This window comes from Nicotiana sylvestris, chromosome 6, assembly GCF_000393655.2.
Source record: "Nicotiana sylvestris chromosome 6, ASM39365v2, whole genome shotgun sequence".
Classification (NCBI taxonomy): domain Eukaryota; kingdom Viridiplantae; phylum Streptophyta; class Magnoliopsida; order Solanales; family Solanaceae; genus Nicotiana; species Nicotiana sylvestris.
This window is the reverse complement of record NC_091062.1, coordinates 187,178,423-187,196,599: the sequence shown is the minus strand read 5'-3', so window position 1 is coordinate 187,196,599 and position 18,177 is coordinate 187,178,423.

Sequence of the window (18,177 nt, the reverse complement as noted above, 5' to 3'; positions counted from 1 at the left end):
CTAATAATCGAACTCCAAGACTAGATAGGTGATGAATCTCATGGGCTATTCCCCTTCTTCTCTGGCTGTAAATATGATAGGCTACCCATATAGTTACAACTAAGGGCATCGACTACTACATTCTCCTTCCCCGGATGGTATAAAATATCAATGTCATAGTCTTTAAGTAGCTCCAACCATCTCCTTTGGCGTAAATTCAATTCCTTTTGCTTGAAGATATAAGGCTCTTATGATTCGTATAGATATCAACATGAATGCCATACAAGTAGTGCCTCCACATATTTAGTGCATGAATCACCGCGGCTAACTCTAAATCATGGGTCGGGTAATTCATCTCATGCTTTCTTAGTTATCTAGAAGAATAAGCTACAACCTTACCATGCTGCATTAGTATACAACCCAATCCAATGCCTGAAGCGTCACAGTAGATAGCATAACCATCGGATTCCTTTGGGAGTGTTAGAACCGATGCTGAAGTTAGTCCATCCTTCAATGCCTGGAAATCTGTTCGCAAGCATCAGTCCACTGAAACTTAGCTCTTCTAAGTCAACTTTGTCAATGATGCCGAAAGAGAAGAAAATCCCCCTATAAATCTCATGTAATAACCTGCCAAACTGAGAAAGTTGCGAACCTCCGTTGGTGTCGTGGGTATAGGCCAAGTCTTTACTGCCTCAATCTTTTGTGTATCAACCTGGATACCCTCACCCAAAATAATATGCCCAAGTAAAGCTACAAAGTTCAACTAGAATTCATATTTAAGAGAATTTTGCATACAACTTCCCTTTTTGTAGAACTCTGAGCATAGTACGCAAATGATATGCATGATCAGTCACTAAATAAGATTACACCAATATATCATTAATAAATACAATTACGAATAGATCTAAAAAGGGTCTGAACACACGGTTCATAAAATCCATGAATACTGCTGGGGCATTGGTCAAACCGAATGACATAACACGAAACTAAAAGTGCCCGTATCTGGTCCTGAATACTATCTTTGGAATATCTTTCTCCTTAACCCTTACCTGATGGTACCCGGACCTCAAGTCTATCTTTGAGAAACACTTGGCACCTTGCAACATATCAAATAAATCATCAATCCTCGGGAGCAGGTACTTATTCTTGATCGTTACCTTATTCAACTGTCTATAATCAATACACATCCGTAAGGAACTATCTTTCTTCCTCACAAATAACATAGGTGCTCCCCACGGTGATGTACTAGGTCTGATAAAGCCTTTTTCAAGCAAGTCCCTTAGTTGTTCCTTCAACTCTTTTAGCTCTGCGGTTTCTATTCTATAGGGAGGAATGGATATTGGTTGAGTATCTTGTAATATGTCATTAGCAAACTCAATTTATTGCTCTGGCGGAAAACTCGGAAGCTCATCGAGAAAAATATCGGAAAACTCATTAATCACAAGGATAGATTGAATGGTTGGTAACTTTACTTTCACATCTTGAACCCGAACTAAGTGATAAATATAGCCCTTTCTGATCATCCTTCTTGCCTTGAGATAGGAAATAAATCTACCTCTCGGCGATGCCGTATTACCTTTCTATTCCAAAATAGGCTCCCCTGGAAATTGGAATCGGACCATCTTCGATCTACAATCAACGTTGGCATGACAAGAATCCAACCAATCCATACCCATTATAACATCAAATTCTACCATATCTAACTCGATTAGGTCTGCTACTGTAGATTAACTATGAACTACTATTATACAATCTCTATATACTCGCCTAGCTATCACTGGGTCCCCAACAGGTGTGGACGCCTCAAAAGGTTTAACCAACTCAGGTTTTATTCCAAACTTACTAGAAACCAATGGAGTAACATATGATAAGGTGGAACTTGGGTCAATCAATGCATATACATCATATGAGGAGACTGATAATATACTTGTAACAACATCAGGTGATGACTCCTGATCTTGTCATCATGCTAATGCATAAATGCGGTTCTGAGGACTGCTCAAGCTAGATGCTCTGCCCCTACCTCTACCACGACCGATTGGTGCTTGTGAACCTTGCCCAGGGGGCGCATTGATGATGTCCAACCAGCTACAAATCCCGCTAGCTGAGCTATGCTTGCATCACCTCTCATCGTACAATCCCTCATAACGTGGCCAGGATAACCACAAGTATAACAAACACTCAACCCCATACGGAACTGCCCGACATACTGCTTACCACACTGGGCACATCGTCACAAGGGCGGCCTTATCTAAATTGACTCACCCCTATACTAAGAACTTGAGGCCCTGGAAGTCTAACCAGGCCCTAAATATGTGGAACGATCAAATCTCTTATTGCCAAACTGAGGGGGTGCGCTAGCCGATGGCTGTGCTAGATACCTCGAGTATTGTTATCTCTCACCACCTTAAAACTCACTAGAAGGACCCATAGACATTAATCTCTTATTCTGGGCCCTATCATGCTCATGGTCGGCCCTTTGCTTCTGCTTATGCTCCTCTACACCCTGAGCGTATGCCTGAATACGAGAAATATCCATGTCTGGTTGAAGTGAGATCGATATACAATCGTTAAGTAAGTGCGGCTCTAACCCCATCACAAACCGGTGGACCCAGTCCGCCATATTAGATACAATAGTGGGAGCATACCTAGCCAATGAATCAAACTGAAGACTGTACTCCCAAACACTTATGTTACCCTACCGAAGGGTCAAGAACCTATCAACTCTGGCCCGTCTAAGCTCTGGTGGCAGATAATGACGAAGAAAAGTCTCTGTAAACTCCTGCCATACTACATGAGGGGATCCTCACCTCTGGAAAATTTCCAAGACTCGTACCAATTAACTACAACATCTTGGAGTCTATAGGAAGCTAGCTCAACTAACTCAGTCGTAGTGGCCTTTATTACCCTCAAAATCCTCTGCGTTCAATCGATAAATACCTAAGGGTCTTCGTTTAGATCTACCCCAGTGAATACCGGAGGGTCCAAATTAATGAAATCACGAACCCTCGCACTGATGGACCTATCTGCATGATCAATACCTACTTCCTGACGATGATCATGTGCGGCTACTAATCGAGTTAATAGCTGGATAACATCTCTCATTTTCTGACCCGGTGCATCTGGATGAAGAGCTGGATATACAGGGCGGGCGCTGGAGCTGGTTCCCCTCGGAGCTCTTCTAGAGAGGGCGGGGTATGTGAGGTCTGAGGTGGAATCTAACTATGAGACTTCCCCCGAGCACTGGTAACTTATGGCGCTTGACTAGTAGTCTCACCAGCCACAGACTTGCCCTTCTTGGTGGCTGTAGTCTTCGCAGGCATCGCTGAAAACATAGCATATCGTTAGGAACATGAATTCTTATATCGCACGATCTAAGATAAGAAGGGACAATAACATCCTATATCTCATGTAGCCTCCTATCTATAAGTGTGGTGCACAACACACCCATAAACAAGACTCTACCAGACACAGTCCATAGACAACCCTAGGATAGAACTGCTCTAATACTACTTTTGTCATGACCCAAACCGATGGGACAGGACGACTGCCCAGTCCTACCTATCGAACACCCTTAAGCATGCATCTAAGCTATAAACATGAATAACATCTGTCAATAACCTGCTGAATTATGAGAATAACATACGTGGGGGAAATCTGACCAAAAGACATATATACATATACATGCGGAATACGGTAGGGCGAGCTGACAAGGCTGCTATAGACAACTATATATCCAAAAATAGAAGCCGACAAGGCCACATACTATCCAACTATACATAAATTTCTACATACCTCTAATAGAATATACAATTGTACAAGGACGGGACGGGGCCCCGTCATACCCATATATGTATACAAACATATCGTACTAAAGTCCAAAGCAGCTCCGGATCAAATGAAGCACACTAGCTCTCGCTGATGAAGGATCTTAAGAAGGGGGATCGTTAACTTGTCTCTGCACCTGCGGGCATGAAATGCAGGCCCTAGGAAATAGGGTGTCAGTACAAATAATGTACTGAGTATGTAAGGCATGAAAATCAGTACATAAGAGACAAAGATAAAATATGGAATACAAGAATTTTTCCTGTAAGTCTAAATAACTTTGTAAACCCTGAAACATTTATAATGTTATGCACATGCGTATAAATGTCGTATCATGCGTAGATATAGGTGTACATAACATCATCCAGCCTCTGAGGGCATCCTATTATATCATCTCAGCCACTGTGGTCAATATTATCGACATATACCAACTGATCAGGTGGTGGTGCGTATATAACGCGGTAACCTTTTCCCACATCCCATATACATATAATATACATGTATATAACGTCATCTGGTCATGGGTGAATGTACATGTATAAATGAAAGAAATGCATAAGAAATGCGTTAATAAGATTTTCTCAGAATATTATAAGATTAGTATACCTTTCGGATAACTTTATCAACTACGTATTTTTCTGAGACCCATGAACAGAAGATATAATGATAATTCACATGGGAAATCAAGAACATAGGCACCCCTAGTAATTCTATGAATAGAGTCATTTATGAAAGTTGTGCATTTGCTCCTGTCGCTTGTATCGTATGGATCGTGCCAAAACGAAAGAAGGGATAGCCTTAATATACCTGAGCCGATTCTCTTAACAATCCATCTAACACACGTCAATTGCGACAAATCACGTAACGGCGGATCAAAGTAAGGACAAATTCGTATAATATTCTTGAGAAAGATTGCACCGTACTCCCTTTGAATCGCAAATCTCACTCTTTATTGTATCATGATGTTTCAAACAAATTGCTTGAAATCCATCTGTAAGCTTAGAATTACCTTAATAAGGTAAGGAATCCCTTAAAATTGTTGGTTTTGGGAGCTTCATCCGTTAGAAAGCTTAGTAGATGTAAACATCTCTATTTTTGTGAATTTAAAGATTTTAAGTCTTGGTGATGTGGGCTCCACTTTGTAAGACTTGGTATCACATAACCCTCTTAAATGTGCCACCTTTCAACATAATTTAAGAGTCACTAAATGGGGATGGTGTGCTGCCACGTTGTTGGGGGGGGGGGTTCCTTAGTCTTATCCAAAGTCTTTAATTAATTACCCACACCTTAATTAACTAGTTAATCTCCCATTAATTAATAATTAACCAATTACCCACATAATTAAAAATTATCTCAAATTACTTAAAATACTATTCACTTTTAACATACTTTATGTACCCTACTATCATGGACATGGGGTACCTTGTATGGCACTAGTCCATAAATACCAGATATTATAGCTCGGATCGTATTATATCCCAAATTGACAACCTTCAACGAAACTCATTTTTTTTGATTCGTTTGCCATTTAACCTTCACGCCACTTACTTATCGCCTGTTATAAATAACATAAATGCCTATAACCTTAAAATAATCTCATTCCCGAGATTACGTCAATTAACTTACGACAAAACTGCAATGTACGAAAACACGAAATGTAACAATTACACCAAGAATATTTAAAATAGATTAAGCATAATAGTGTAACATCTTCACCTCAAGATTTAACTCAAAAGAACCACGCATTATTCACAACCTGCTCACTTACTCTAACATAGAGGTCAACGACATTAACTTCCCTTCATGAATCAAGTGCCCTCACACAATAATAGAGAGCAGTTCCACACACAATAAAATTTAAGAACAATTAGGAACTCAAGATAGAAAGAATTTACTCACTCTCAGAAACAACATTCATATGCCACAAAAGATGAACCATAGGCTTGCCCGTAGTATACTACTCTACTAATTGAGCTCATTCAGTCAAGGATCAAGTATGACTTTAATTGGTTGTAATGTAAGCTGCGGGATGAGTAGGATACATTTGGATATAAGAGTGACTACATCTCCCTAAACACTTTTATACATATATTTAACCGTTCAAACCCCACACTTATGTCAAATCATAACTCCACATTCACATCAACATACATTAACTTCCTATTTCTTTAAGCACAAATGCATCAAGAGTCACCACTAGCAAAGAATATTTTTCACAACAATACAACTATTTTTTTCTTTGTTTTTCAATTCAAGTGGCTCTTACTTTTTCAAAATAGTGCACCTTTCTCCTTATTTCATTAGTTCCACTCAAAAACCAAACCAACCACCCCACACTTTAACTTTTACAAAGTTCATAACAATTTCAAATGCTCACGGGAGGTGAAAGATTCAAATAGATGGTCAATTCAAATAAATGGGTAAAGCTTGTAATGTGGTTGCCAAAGAAATAGGATTACAGGCTCAAAAAGGTTAACTAAGATACATAACAATTAGGTGGGTAGTAGCATATAACTAGCTCAACAAAGAAATGTCTATATCACTTCCAAGACTGAACAAGACTACTATTTCGTTTTGCAAACACACGAGGCAAGTTCTAGACATCAAATGCAATGCACAGAATAATACAAAACCTCACACACACATCACACTTAACTCACTCAATATTGGATTATCTAGACACTCTAGTCAAAGCAGTTAAGCAACGTTAAGATCATATTTAAGGTACTTATACAAGAGTCAAAAACTGAGCCTAAGTGTCACAACTAAAACACTCATTATTCTCAAATTATAACAGAGTCAAGATATATTGACTTCCATTCAAACCATAACACAATATTTCCTACTCCTAACAAAAATAAAAACTAACTACACCCATTTCGAACAAAATTCTTGAAAAAGAATCGCGGCACAGAGAAAAACCAAGGGAGAATTATTATGCTGCTTAACAAAAGAAAATCTTTTTGTCTTTTTTCTTTCGACTTTAATCCATCAAGAAACTTGTCGATGATATCCATCGTCGGGAAAAATCAAAAAATTTTAAATTTTTAATTTTTTTATGTTTTTTTAAAAAAAATATTTTCTATCTCTAACTAACTACAACTAACAAAAAGAAAACTAAAACTAATATACATACAATATACAAATTTCCCCCACCCCATACTTTAGGTTGTTGTATGTCCCTATGACACACAATTAAAAAGCAAGAGGTAAAGGAAACTTCCCTGAATTTTCTTCTTTTCCAAGAACTTATGAACTCCACCCCTAATTATGAAATCCTTACTCTTTTTCGCTCCTTGGGATTCTCTATGGAGCTCATTAAACTTAAGTATTTTTGCAAGACCCGCTCCTTTCTTTCTTTCCTGTCCTCATCTTGAGCTGTAAATTGCTCGTTTATGATCATCCTCGACTTGTTCCTGCATTCTTTCATAGGATCAATCCATGTATCTTCTTGTAAATCCCCAAAAATAAAATCCACATGATCAAGGTTAGAATAAGAAACCAAAGAAGAAAGGTCAAGTGAATATTCCTATGGTATGTTCAAGACCATTTGTTTCTCATTCTCTTCTATTATGGAAAGGTGGATGGAGTTTTGAACTCTTCTTCCATTTCTTCACACTCAACCACAACCTTATTCTCAATCATCTTCATTGAATCAGAGTCCTCTTGTACCTTGAAAATATCCCTCTGTAGATACTCGTCCTCTTCAGTAGCTCATTCTCGTAGGGTATCTCCTCTATATATTTACCATCACAACGCAATGAGCTTTCTGAAAGTGTATTTACTATTTGACTTACTTGCATTGTTAGGTCATTAATGGCTTCATAATCTTGTGTAAAGTCTTCCACCTTATTTATGAACTTATACACAAGCTCTGCTAAACTACCATTCTCCCCTTGAGGTGGTTGTCTCACTTCGCTTTTCTTTCAGTCATAATAAGGATATTCATCCCAACGAGAGTCAAGATTGTGCCCATATGAATTTTCATACCTATACAAACTGGAAACATAGTGACACTGTTCAAAATATGAACAATAGGAAGAATACCTACCTGCTTGACAGTCAACCCATAGATGATTTCCACCGCATTTAAAACACATAGCAAACTGCTGATAATATTCAGCTGCTAACTCTTCAACCATTTTCTTAGGCTGGTTGGTACTCCATCTTCACAGCATTTAGAGTTCAATATCTACAGTATCTTCTCCAACTTGTTAGGAACTACAAAAGAAATCTTGAAAAGAAGTTAACTAATAAAGAAAATATAATAGAAAAAAAGAAAAGAAAAGAAAAGAAAAGAAAAACTGAAACCTAATTCCTGAATTAGCACTACAAACTATTTCAAACACTATTGATTGCCAATCCCCGGCAACAGCACCAAAATTTGACGAGCTTGAAACACACACTAAAATATGCTCGCTAGTCGAATATAGTAAATTAAGATATCGTATCCACATGGATTGGATTAAATAATATTGTCGTAGTTTGTAGCTAGATTGCTATCCAAAATGATCAACAATTGAGGTTTATGTGAGTTAAAACTAAAATTAACTAAGAGTCTAAACTATTGACTAATGACGATCAACAAAAGTAATAAGCAAAGGAAGTTATCAATTGGGAGAAGATAGGGTTGATAGGATAGGTGCAAGATAAATATTTGAGATTTAACTCTAAATAATTCACTTCTCATGTTCAAGTGAGTCTCGCGAACTTACTTGGTTATTAGTTCAATTATTTAGTAGAATCTCCTCTCTCGATTAAGTTTCAACCTCACAAGATGAACCAATTTTAAGTACATGAAAATATGCAAGAATTCGTAGTGGATTGGTCTTTAGGAGAACCTCTCTCAATTATCCTCCTAACTAAGTTTAATCAACAATTCAACTAGCCTCTTTCGATTACTAAGAAGAATTAATGACTTCAACCAACAAAATATAATGCAATAATATCACAAGTTATGCCTCTCTTGATTACATTAATAAATGAATATAGATGCAATGATTAAAACATCCAAAATGACTCGATACATAAATGCTAGAGTTAATTATCCACAAACAAGTATGAAGACACCAAATCCATCAAACCCTAAAGAGAACTACTCCATGGATATGGAGTAATTCATCACAAATATAAGAAAAAACATAAAACGATCCAAACTCTTGTATTGAGTGAGGATTGAATGATGAATTCCTTGTGCTTTTGCTTTTCCACCTCCTCCTTAGCCTCCTTAGGTCTTAGATATGTCAAAAGTCCATAATATATCATTTTTACATATATTTATACTAAGTAGGGTTGGGCCTAAACGAAAACACCTTTTCCTGCGAGAATTGGGAAAATAACTCTGTAAATATTGCACAGACGCACCGTATGGGGTGGCACGCAATGCGGGGCGGTTGTGGGAAACTTTAGAGAGCTTGTTCTAACAAGCTTTAGGAAAATTGGGTAGCCTCGGTGCGCCATGCGCTGCCCCACATGCCGCGGTTGTGGGACTTTCTTTGAGTACAGATTTTTCTTGCGTTTTTGATATCCAAGCTTGGTCATTGACCCCCGAATGTGATCCCAACTTAATCTCTTGGGCTTTTACTCAGACTTCAAAACTCCAAAATTACTTGAATTCATTCCATAACATCTACATAGCTCGGAATCACTCCTACAAGGCATAAAACACATAATTAGTGCAAAACACTAGCGATTAAAGCTCAAACTCAATTAAAGTACAGTAAATTAGAGTGTAATAAGCGACTAAAATATGTAAGTATAGCCTACCATCACTCTACTATATAAAGGGGATGTTTTTTATTCAATACACATATTGTAACACGTATATCAAGGTAATATAAAATTATTTCTCTTCTAGCTATTGGAAGGTTCTTATTTTAATCATAGTTCTTCATACGTATTTAGCTTCTAATCGGGGGTCCAGTCGAGCACAAAATTATTGTTAAGCTAAAATCTGAGCCCAGACTCAAAGTCACAACTAGTTTGGTTAGTTATCTTATCTTTAATTCGTTTATCTAATATTCTCGATTACTTGTGTTGAATCAATCCACATATCCTTATAACCACATACAAATTTAATTATTATCCATTTTAAGGGTAAACAATTTGGCGCCCACCGTGGGATTAAGAATAATAGTGGTAGTTTGATACAAATCTCCATAACACACTCTACTTTACACTTGTTCTTTTAAGGTCCCAATTTCAAGTCAGTTTAAAATTTCAAATCCTCAGTCTGCTCACTTGAACGTCAAGGCTGAGTCTGGCCATCATGGCGAAAATAACATTCTAGGGCTTAGAAATAAGGTGCCCCATGCTAATCCCAATGGATCCCCAGTTGCAGATTCAGTAGATGCTAACTCTCATGTGGCCATAAACGCCAACCTGCCTACCAACCCCGAGAACAGCATCGTGGAGGAGCCCGACCAACGACTCAATGAGCACCTGACAGCGAAGGCGACGGATTCAGCCTATGAGTGATTTTTGAAATTTTATAGTCTCAATAGGCGACGATAGGGTAGCTGCAAAATCAAAGCCGCGCCCCCAGCAAAGTTGAGCTCGAACCATCTCGAGAAATCACCCGAAAAAATAAGCAGATTGCGGAAAGGCCGGGTGGAGCTGAACCCGATGTCAGTCCCGAAGTGATGAAAATGCTTGAAGCATTAACGAAATGGGTGGAGTCAGGTGAAAATATAATTGAGGCTAACGACAAGAAGTTGGAGACATATAATTTCCGGGTCGATCAAATCCCAGGAGAGCCCCCGATATTAAAAGGCCCGGACTCCAAAAAATTTGTCCAAAAGTCTTTTCCTCCAAGCATGGCACCAAAGCCAATCCCAAAGAGGTTTCGTATGCTCGATATTCCAAAATATAATGGAACCATAGATCCTAATGAGCATGTGACCTCCTACACGTGCACTATCAAAGGTAACGACTTGGAAGACGATGAGATTTAGTCAGTGTTATTAAAGAAGTTCGGGGAAACTCTGTCAAAGGGAGCAATGACATGGTACCACAACCTACCCCCAAATTCCATTTATTTGTTCGCTATGCTCGCAGATGCATTTGTAAAGGCTCATGCCGGGGCCATCAAGGTCGAGACTAGAAAATCAGATCTTTTGAAGGTTAAGCAAAGGGACAACGAGATGCTCAGGGAGTTCATGTCAAGATTTCAAATAAAATGAATGGATTTACCTCCGGTTGAAGACGATTGGGATGTTCAGGAATTCACCCAGGGGCTTAACTCCCGAAGCTCCTTGGCTTCGCAACAACTGAAGCAAAACTTGGGCCGACGTCCACAACAAGTACCCGTCAAAAGTCAAAGTCGAGGACGACCAACTCGGAGCCCCTTCTGGGTTTGTTTATCCCATTAGAACCGACGACAGGCCTAAGAGAGTCGTCGATCATGAATCAAGGCCGGTACGAGATCGGTACCAACCATACAGTGCAGATCGAAGAGGAAATAGGTCCGGGCGCAACTCTACAAGGAACTGAAAGAAAAGCGATCGAGGGCCCAATAGCCAAGGCCTGATGAGCAAAAATGGTTTTGACAATGCACTCGGAGGGAGGGAAGCACCAAGATTATCATAGTATAACTTCAACGTCGATGCAGCCAACATTGTATCAGCTTTTTGGTGCATCAAGGAAACCAACTAGCTTGATCATTGTAGTTCGTCCTTACCTAGAGGGATCCCAACCTGATGTGTATATATCATGGCACTCATGGCCATAGGACCAAAGACTACCGACAGTTGAGAGAAGAGGTCGCCCGGCTGTTCAATAACGGGCATCTCCGAGAATTTCTGATTGATCGAGCCAAAAACTACTTCAGAAACAGGGACTCCAACAAACAGATCGAACAAGAAGAACCTTAGCATTTCATAAACATGATCATTGGAGGGGTTGATGTCCCCTAGGGACCGATAATAAAGTTCACTAAAGTATCCATCATGAGGAAAAAGTGCACCCGATATTACATACCGGAGGGAACCATTTCATTTAGTGACGAGGGTGCCGAAGGCATTGTACAGCCTCATAAATGATGCAGCGGTGATATCCATACTTATCAACAAATCTCGGTTTAAACGTGTGTTGATTGATCCAAGCAGCTCAGCCAATATCATCAGATCGAGAATCGTCGAGCAGTTTGGGTTACAAGATCAAATAGTACCGGCTGTCCGGCTGTTGAACGGAGTTAATATGGCATATGAAACTACTAAGGGAGAAATAACCTTGCCAGTGAATACCGCCAAGACAATTCAAGATACGAAACTCTACATGATCGAAGGGGACATGGGGTATAATGCTTTATTCGGAAGGCCATGGGTTCACAACATGAGTTCAATACCCTCAACACTGCACCATGCACTAAATTTCCCTACGCCGGGAGGGATTAAGATGGTATACAGAGAGTAGCCGAACGCAAAAGAAATGTTCGTGGATGACGAGGTGATCCCAGTGCCCGTGATCCCGACATCGAAGAACACAGAGCTGACTAGGAAGGAAGAAATTAAATAACAATCACCGTTACTGAACCCGACCGAACCAGAAGACCGAGGAGTAGGCGAAGAGGATGATTACGGGGTTCCTAGGTCATTCATTGCTCCCGATGATTCCGATGACACCAAATCGATGACCGGGGAGCTGGAGCAAGTCATATTGATCGAACACCTGCCCGACGAAAGGTATACCTGGGCATGGGGTTAACTCCCAAGCTCGAGAATAAACTCATTGAATTTCTTATAACTAACATAGATTATTTCGCTTGGTCCCATCTTGACATGATAGGGATCCCACCAGAGGTAACCACTCATAAGCTGAGTTTGGACCTGAAGTTTCATCCGATTAAGCAGAAAAGGAGACCGCAGTCCGAAGTCAAGCACACTTTCATCGAGGACGAGGTATCTAAACTCCTTAAAATAGGATCCATTCGGGAAGTTAATTACCCGAACTGGTTAGCCAATGTAGTGATAGTACCTAAGAAAGGAAATAAGGTAAAAATATGTGTAGATTATAAAAATCTGAACAAGGCATGCCCTAAGGATTCTTTTTTTTGCCTAACATCGATTGGGTGATCGACGCGATGGTCGAGCATGAGATACTCAATTTTCTTGATGCCTATTCCGGTTACAATCAAATTCGGATAGACTAGGTGATTAAGAAAAAACTTCCTTTATCACTAAGTTCGGCACCTATTGTTATAACATAATTCCATTCAGATTAAATAACGCTAGTGCCACCTATCAACGCCTAGTAAACCAGATGTTATAAGATCAGATAGGAAAATCAATGAAAGTACATATTGATGACATGTTAGTCAACTCCTTGTGAGCAGAGGACCATTTGAAATATTTGTAGGAAGCCTTCGAAATATTTAAGAAATACAATATGAATCTGAACCTTGAAAAGTACAAATTCGAGGTTGGATTTGGAAAATTCCTTAGGTTCATGGTACCCAATCGATGGATCGAGATCAATCCCGATAAAATCAAAGCCATAGAAGACATCGCTGTGGTGGACAACGTCAAGGCCGTTCAGAGGCAGACTGGGCGTATAGCCGCCTTGGACCAGTTCAAATCGAGGTCCTCAGATAAAAGCCATCGATTCCTCTCACTATTAAAGAAGAAGAATAACTTTTCCTGGACCCCGGAATGCCAACTAGCTTTGGAAGAACTCAAGCGATACCTCTCGAGTCCCCCTGCTCCAAACTCTAAAGATAGATGAATAATTGTACCTCTACCTAGCGGTTTCAGAGGCGGCGGTAAGTGAAGTTTTAGTCCGGAAAGAGGAAGGTACGCAATTCCCTATTTACTATGTCAGTAGGACTCTAGGCGAGTCCGAAACAAGGTATCCTCACATAGAAAAATTGGCGCTCGGTTTGCTAAGCCCCTCTAGAAAGTTGAAAACGTACTTTCAATATCACCACATATGTGTCGTAACCTCTTACCCACCGAGGAGCATCACACACAAGCTTTAGTTATCGAGTCGGTTGGCCAAATGAGCCGTCGAAATTGGCGGGTACGATATCAAGTATCGACCCCGAATTGGCATAAAATCTGAAATTTTGGCTGACTTCGTGGCCGACTTTACACCGACCTTAGTGCCCGAAGTCGATAGATAATTATTGTTCGCCTCGGGGACTACCTAGGGAATTTGGACCCTTTGTAAGGATGGTGCCTCAAACGCAAAAGTGTCTGGGCTCGGTATCGTACTGAATCCCCCTATGGGAAATGTAGTTAGGCAGTATATTAGAACTGTGAAATTGACTAACAATGAGACCGAGTATGAGTCCATGATTACAGATCTCAAATTGGCTAAAAGCCTTGAGGCCGAGGTGGTCGAAGTTAAGTGTGATTCACTCTTTATGGTAAATCAAGTCAATGGGACATTCGAAATAAAAGAAGAATGAATGCGAAGGTATTTAGACAAGTTTCAGGTACTGTTACATCAATTCAAGGAATAGACCTTGCAGCATGTGCCCCGAGATCAAAATAGCGAGGCCAATGCTCTGGCTAACTTGGGGTCTTCGGCTGATGATGATGATGAATTCAATTCGGGAATAGTCGTACAACTCATGAAGTCGGTGGTAGAAGAAGGCCATGCCCAAGTAAACTCAATAAGTTTAACCTGGGATTGGAGGAACAAGTACATAGACCACTTAAAAATCGGGAAATCACACTCTGATCCCAAAGAATCGAGAGCCTTGCATACGAAGGCTGCCAAATTTAGCTTGGTCGAAGGGGCATTGTTCAGAAGAACATTCGACAGCCCATTATCCAGATGCTTGGGGTCGGGATACACCGAGTACACCTTGAGAGAAGTTCCTGATGGCACTTGGAAAACCATTCGGGGGCAAAATTTTTTGTTCAGAAATTAATCAGGGCCGACTATTTTTAGACCGAAATGGAGAAGGACGCGAAAGACTTCTACGAAAATGTGACGGCTACCAGAGACGTGCACCGATAATCCATCAACCGGGGAAACGACTACACTCGGTCCTATCCCCATGGCCATTTATGAAATAAGGGGATGAACATCGTCGGTCCCCTACCATGGGCACCCGGTAAAGTTCAATTCATACTACTCATGACTGACTATTTTTCCAAATGGGTCGAGGCCCAAGCATGCGAAAAGGAAAGAAGTCATTGACTTCATCTAGGACTACATAGTTTGTCGATTTGGGATACCGGCCTGTCACGACCCTAATACCAACCCAGTCGTGATAGAGCCTATCGTGAAACTAGGCCAGCCAACACAACTCCCAAATTAACCATTAATCAATAAGAATCATTTTTAAGACTTTAATTAAACAAATATTTCATAATGTAAGTCTAAATGAACAGTGCAGAAATAATATACAAGCCCGACATTGGGGGTGTCACAAGTCACGAGCATCTACTAAGGTCTAAATACAATGAAAAGTCTGAAAATGTACTAAATATAGTCTAATGAAAACAAGAGAGAGAAAAGAAAATGTTGCGAATGCTTGGCAGCTACCTTGCTAAACTTCGATAACTCTGCCTCTGAGCAATCAACACCCGCTACTGGGTTCAAAAATGCCTGAATTTGCACACAAGGTGCAGGGAGTAATGTGAGTACTCCAACTCAGTAAGTAATTAAGGTAAATGAAAGCTGAGCAGTAAGAAAACACGTAAACCACATCAAAATTCTACAACAAAGGCAAGATAGTTCCAACATAGTACAGAAATCATAAACTTCATAAATCATGCTTAGTTCCGGTAAAAACCTTTTAAAACAAATTTTCAATAGTTTCAAACAAGTGATAAAACAGTGATTAAACATGATAGAAATGTAAGCAGCCCCTTAGTCAAAATATGTATCATAAATCTCCTCTCGGCCATAATATCAACAGAACCAGCCCTTCGGGCTACCTCACAATCACTCGTAATCAGCCCCTCGGGCATAACATAAATCAAGAACTGCCCCTCGGGCAATAACATGGAACAATATCAGCCCCTTGAGCATAAAATAAATCAAGAACTGCCCCTCGGGCAATAGCATGGAACAACATCAGCTCCTCGGGCTATATTACATATCACATTGGTTACCCGCGCTCACTAGGGGTGTACAGACTCCGAGAGGGGCCTCTTACGACCCAAGCGCAATATCAAGCCATCTCGTGGCATAATCAAATAGGTTCTCGGCCTCATAACATGCCACCTCGTGGCGTAACAAATCAGGCCCTCGGCCTTATAATCATAAATCGATACCACACTACTGTGGCGCGCAGACCGATCCCATAATATCCTCACAATACAGGCCCTCAGCCTTACTCAGTCAGAAATCTCTCAAGCCACTCGGGCAATAGTAACACATGATGCTCAGCCCAAAATATCATTTAAAATGTCAAAAATGAAGTAAAAATGGCTGAGTTATGAAAATAGTAGATTATAGCATGACTAAGTGTAAGTATAAAGTCAAAACAGTAAGGAATAATAGTAAAACAAATCCCCTCAGGGTTCAAAACAGTTGGCACGTGGCCCAAATATGACATTCAGCCCAAAACATGATGATAGCAAACAATTTTCGATCAAATACGCAGTAAAACAGTCATTCGGGATGGACTAAGTCTCAATCCCCAACAGTGTACGACCCCAAGCTCGTCATCTAGTGTGCACAACACCTCAATATAGTACAACAATGTAAAATCCGGGTTTCATAACCTCAGAACAACATTTACAATCATTACTTACCTCTATCCGATCTAAACTCTAGCTCGCAGTGCCTTTGCCTCTCGAATCAGTCTCCAATTGCTCCGAATCTAACCCAAATTAGTTCCACATCATTAATACACGCTAAAGGAACAAAGCCCAAGCAAAAATAATTGAATTAACTCAAAAATCCCGAAATTGGCCAAACCCGGTCCCCATGCCCATGTCTCGGAATCCGATAAAAGTCATATCAATAGAATCTTCATCCTCCCACGAGTCTATACATACGAAGAACATCAAAATCGGACCTCAAATAGCCCCTCAAATTCCCAATTTACACTCTCCAATTCAAGCCCTAATTCCCATATTTTAGGCTTTAATTTCCACATATTTCATGTTTAAACAAGTAAGAATCAACATAAGATCAAGTATTGAGTTCAAAAATCTTACCTCCAAGTGTTTCCCTTTGATTCCCTCTTTAATGCTTTTCAAAAGATCCAAAATCGCTCAAAAATGGTGAAAGTTAGACCCAAAATCGCGGACAATGGCTATTTAAACGTTCTGCCCAGGCCAAAAATTCCTTCTTCGCGAACGCGGTCAAAGTCTCGCGTTTGCGAAGCACAAAAAAATCACAGCTCAAATTTCCTCTTACGCGAACGCGAACACACCCTCGCGAACGCGATGCCTTACTCAGCTTAGCCTATACGAACGTGTTACCTCAGTCGCGAATGCGATGCTCAATCATACTCAACCTTCGTGAATGCGGGACCAACATCACGAACACGAAGGGCAACTGGCCTGCCTCACTCAACATCTATTCCGAACGCGTGAGCCTGTTGCGAACGCGAAGAGCAAAACTCTGCAACACTAATCTGAAGAAATCTGCAACTTTCAAAACAAGAATTTGATCCGTTTAACCACCCAAAACTCACCCGAGGCCCTCGGGACCTCAACAAAACATGCCAACATATCCCATAACCTCATTCAAACTTGTTCCAACCTTCGGAATGCTCAAAACAACATCAAAACACCAAAATCACATCATATTCAAGCCTAAGAATTCCAAGAATTTCCAAATTCCGCTTTCGATCAAAAAGTCTCCCAAACCTCGTTCGAATGACCTAAAATTTTGCACACACGTCACAAATGACACAACGGACCTACTCCAACTTCCAAAATTCCATTCTGACCCTTATATTAAAATCTCACCTATCAACCGGAAAACGCCAAAATTCCAATTTCGCCAATTCAAGCCTAACTCTATTCCGGACCTTCAAAACACATTCCGACCATGCTCCTATGTCCCAAATCACCTAACAGAGATAACAAAATCATAAAAATTCCAATCTGAGGTCATCTACTAACAAGTCAAATCTTGGTCAAACCTTTCAAATTTTAAGCTTCAAATTGAGAGCTGTTCATCAAAATTCATTCTGGCTACCCTGAAAACTAAAACTGACGATTTACATAAGTCACAATACATCACATGTGGCTAGACATGCCTGAGAACTGGCGAGCAATGTGCAAAATTCAAAACGACCGATCGGGTCGTTACATCCTCCCCAACTTAAACATACGTTCATCCTCGAACGTGCCCATAGTTGTTCCAAAAGGCAACAAGTCGCTGTATAACCTTACCATGCAGATACCCAGGGGTGATCCCACGTCACCCTATCTCATATAGGTCCGATAACACAATGTAACT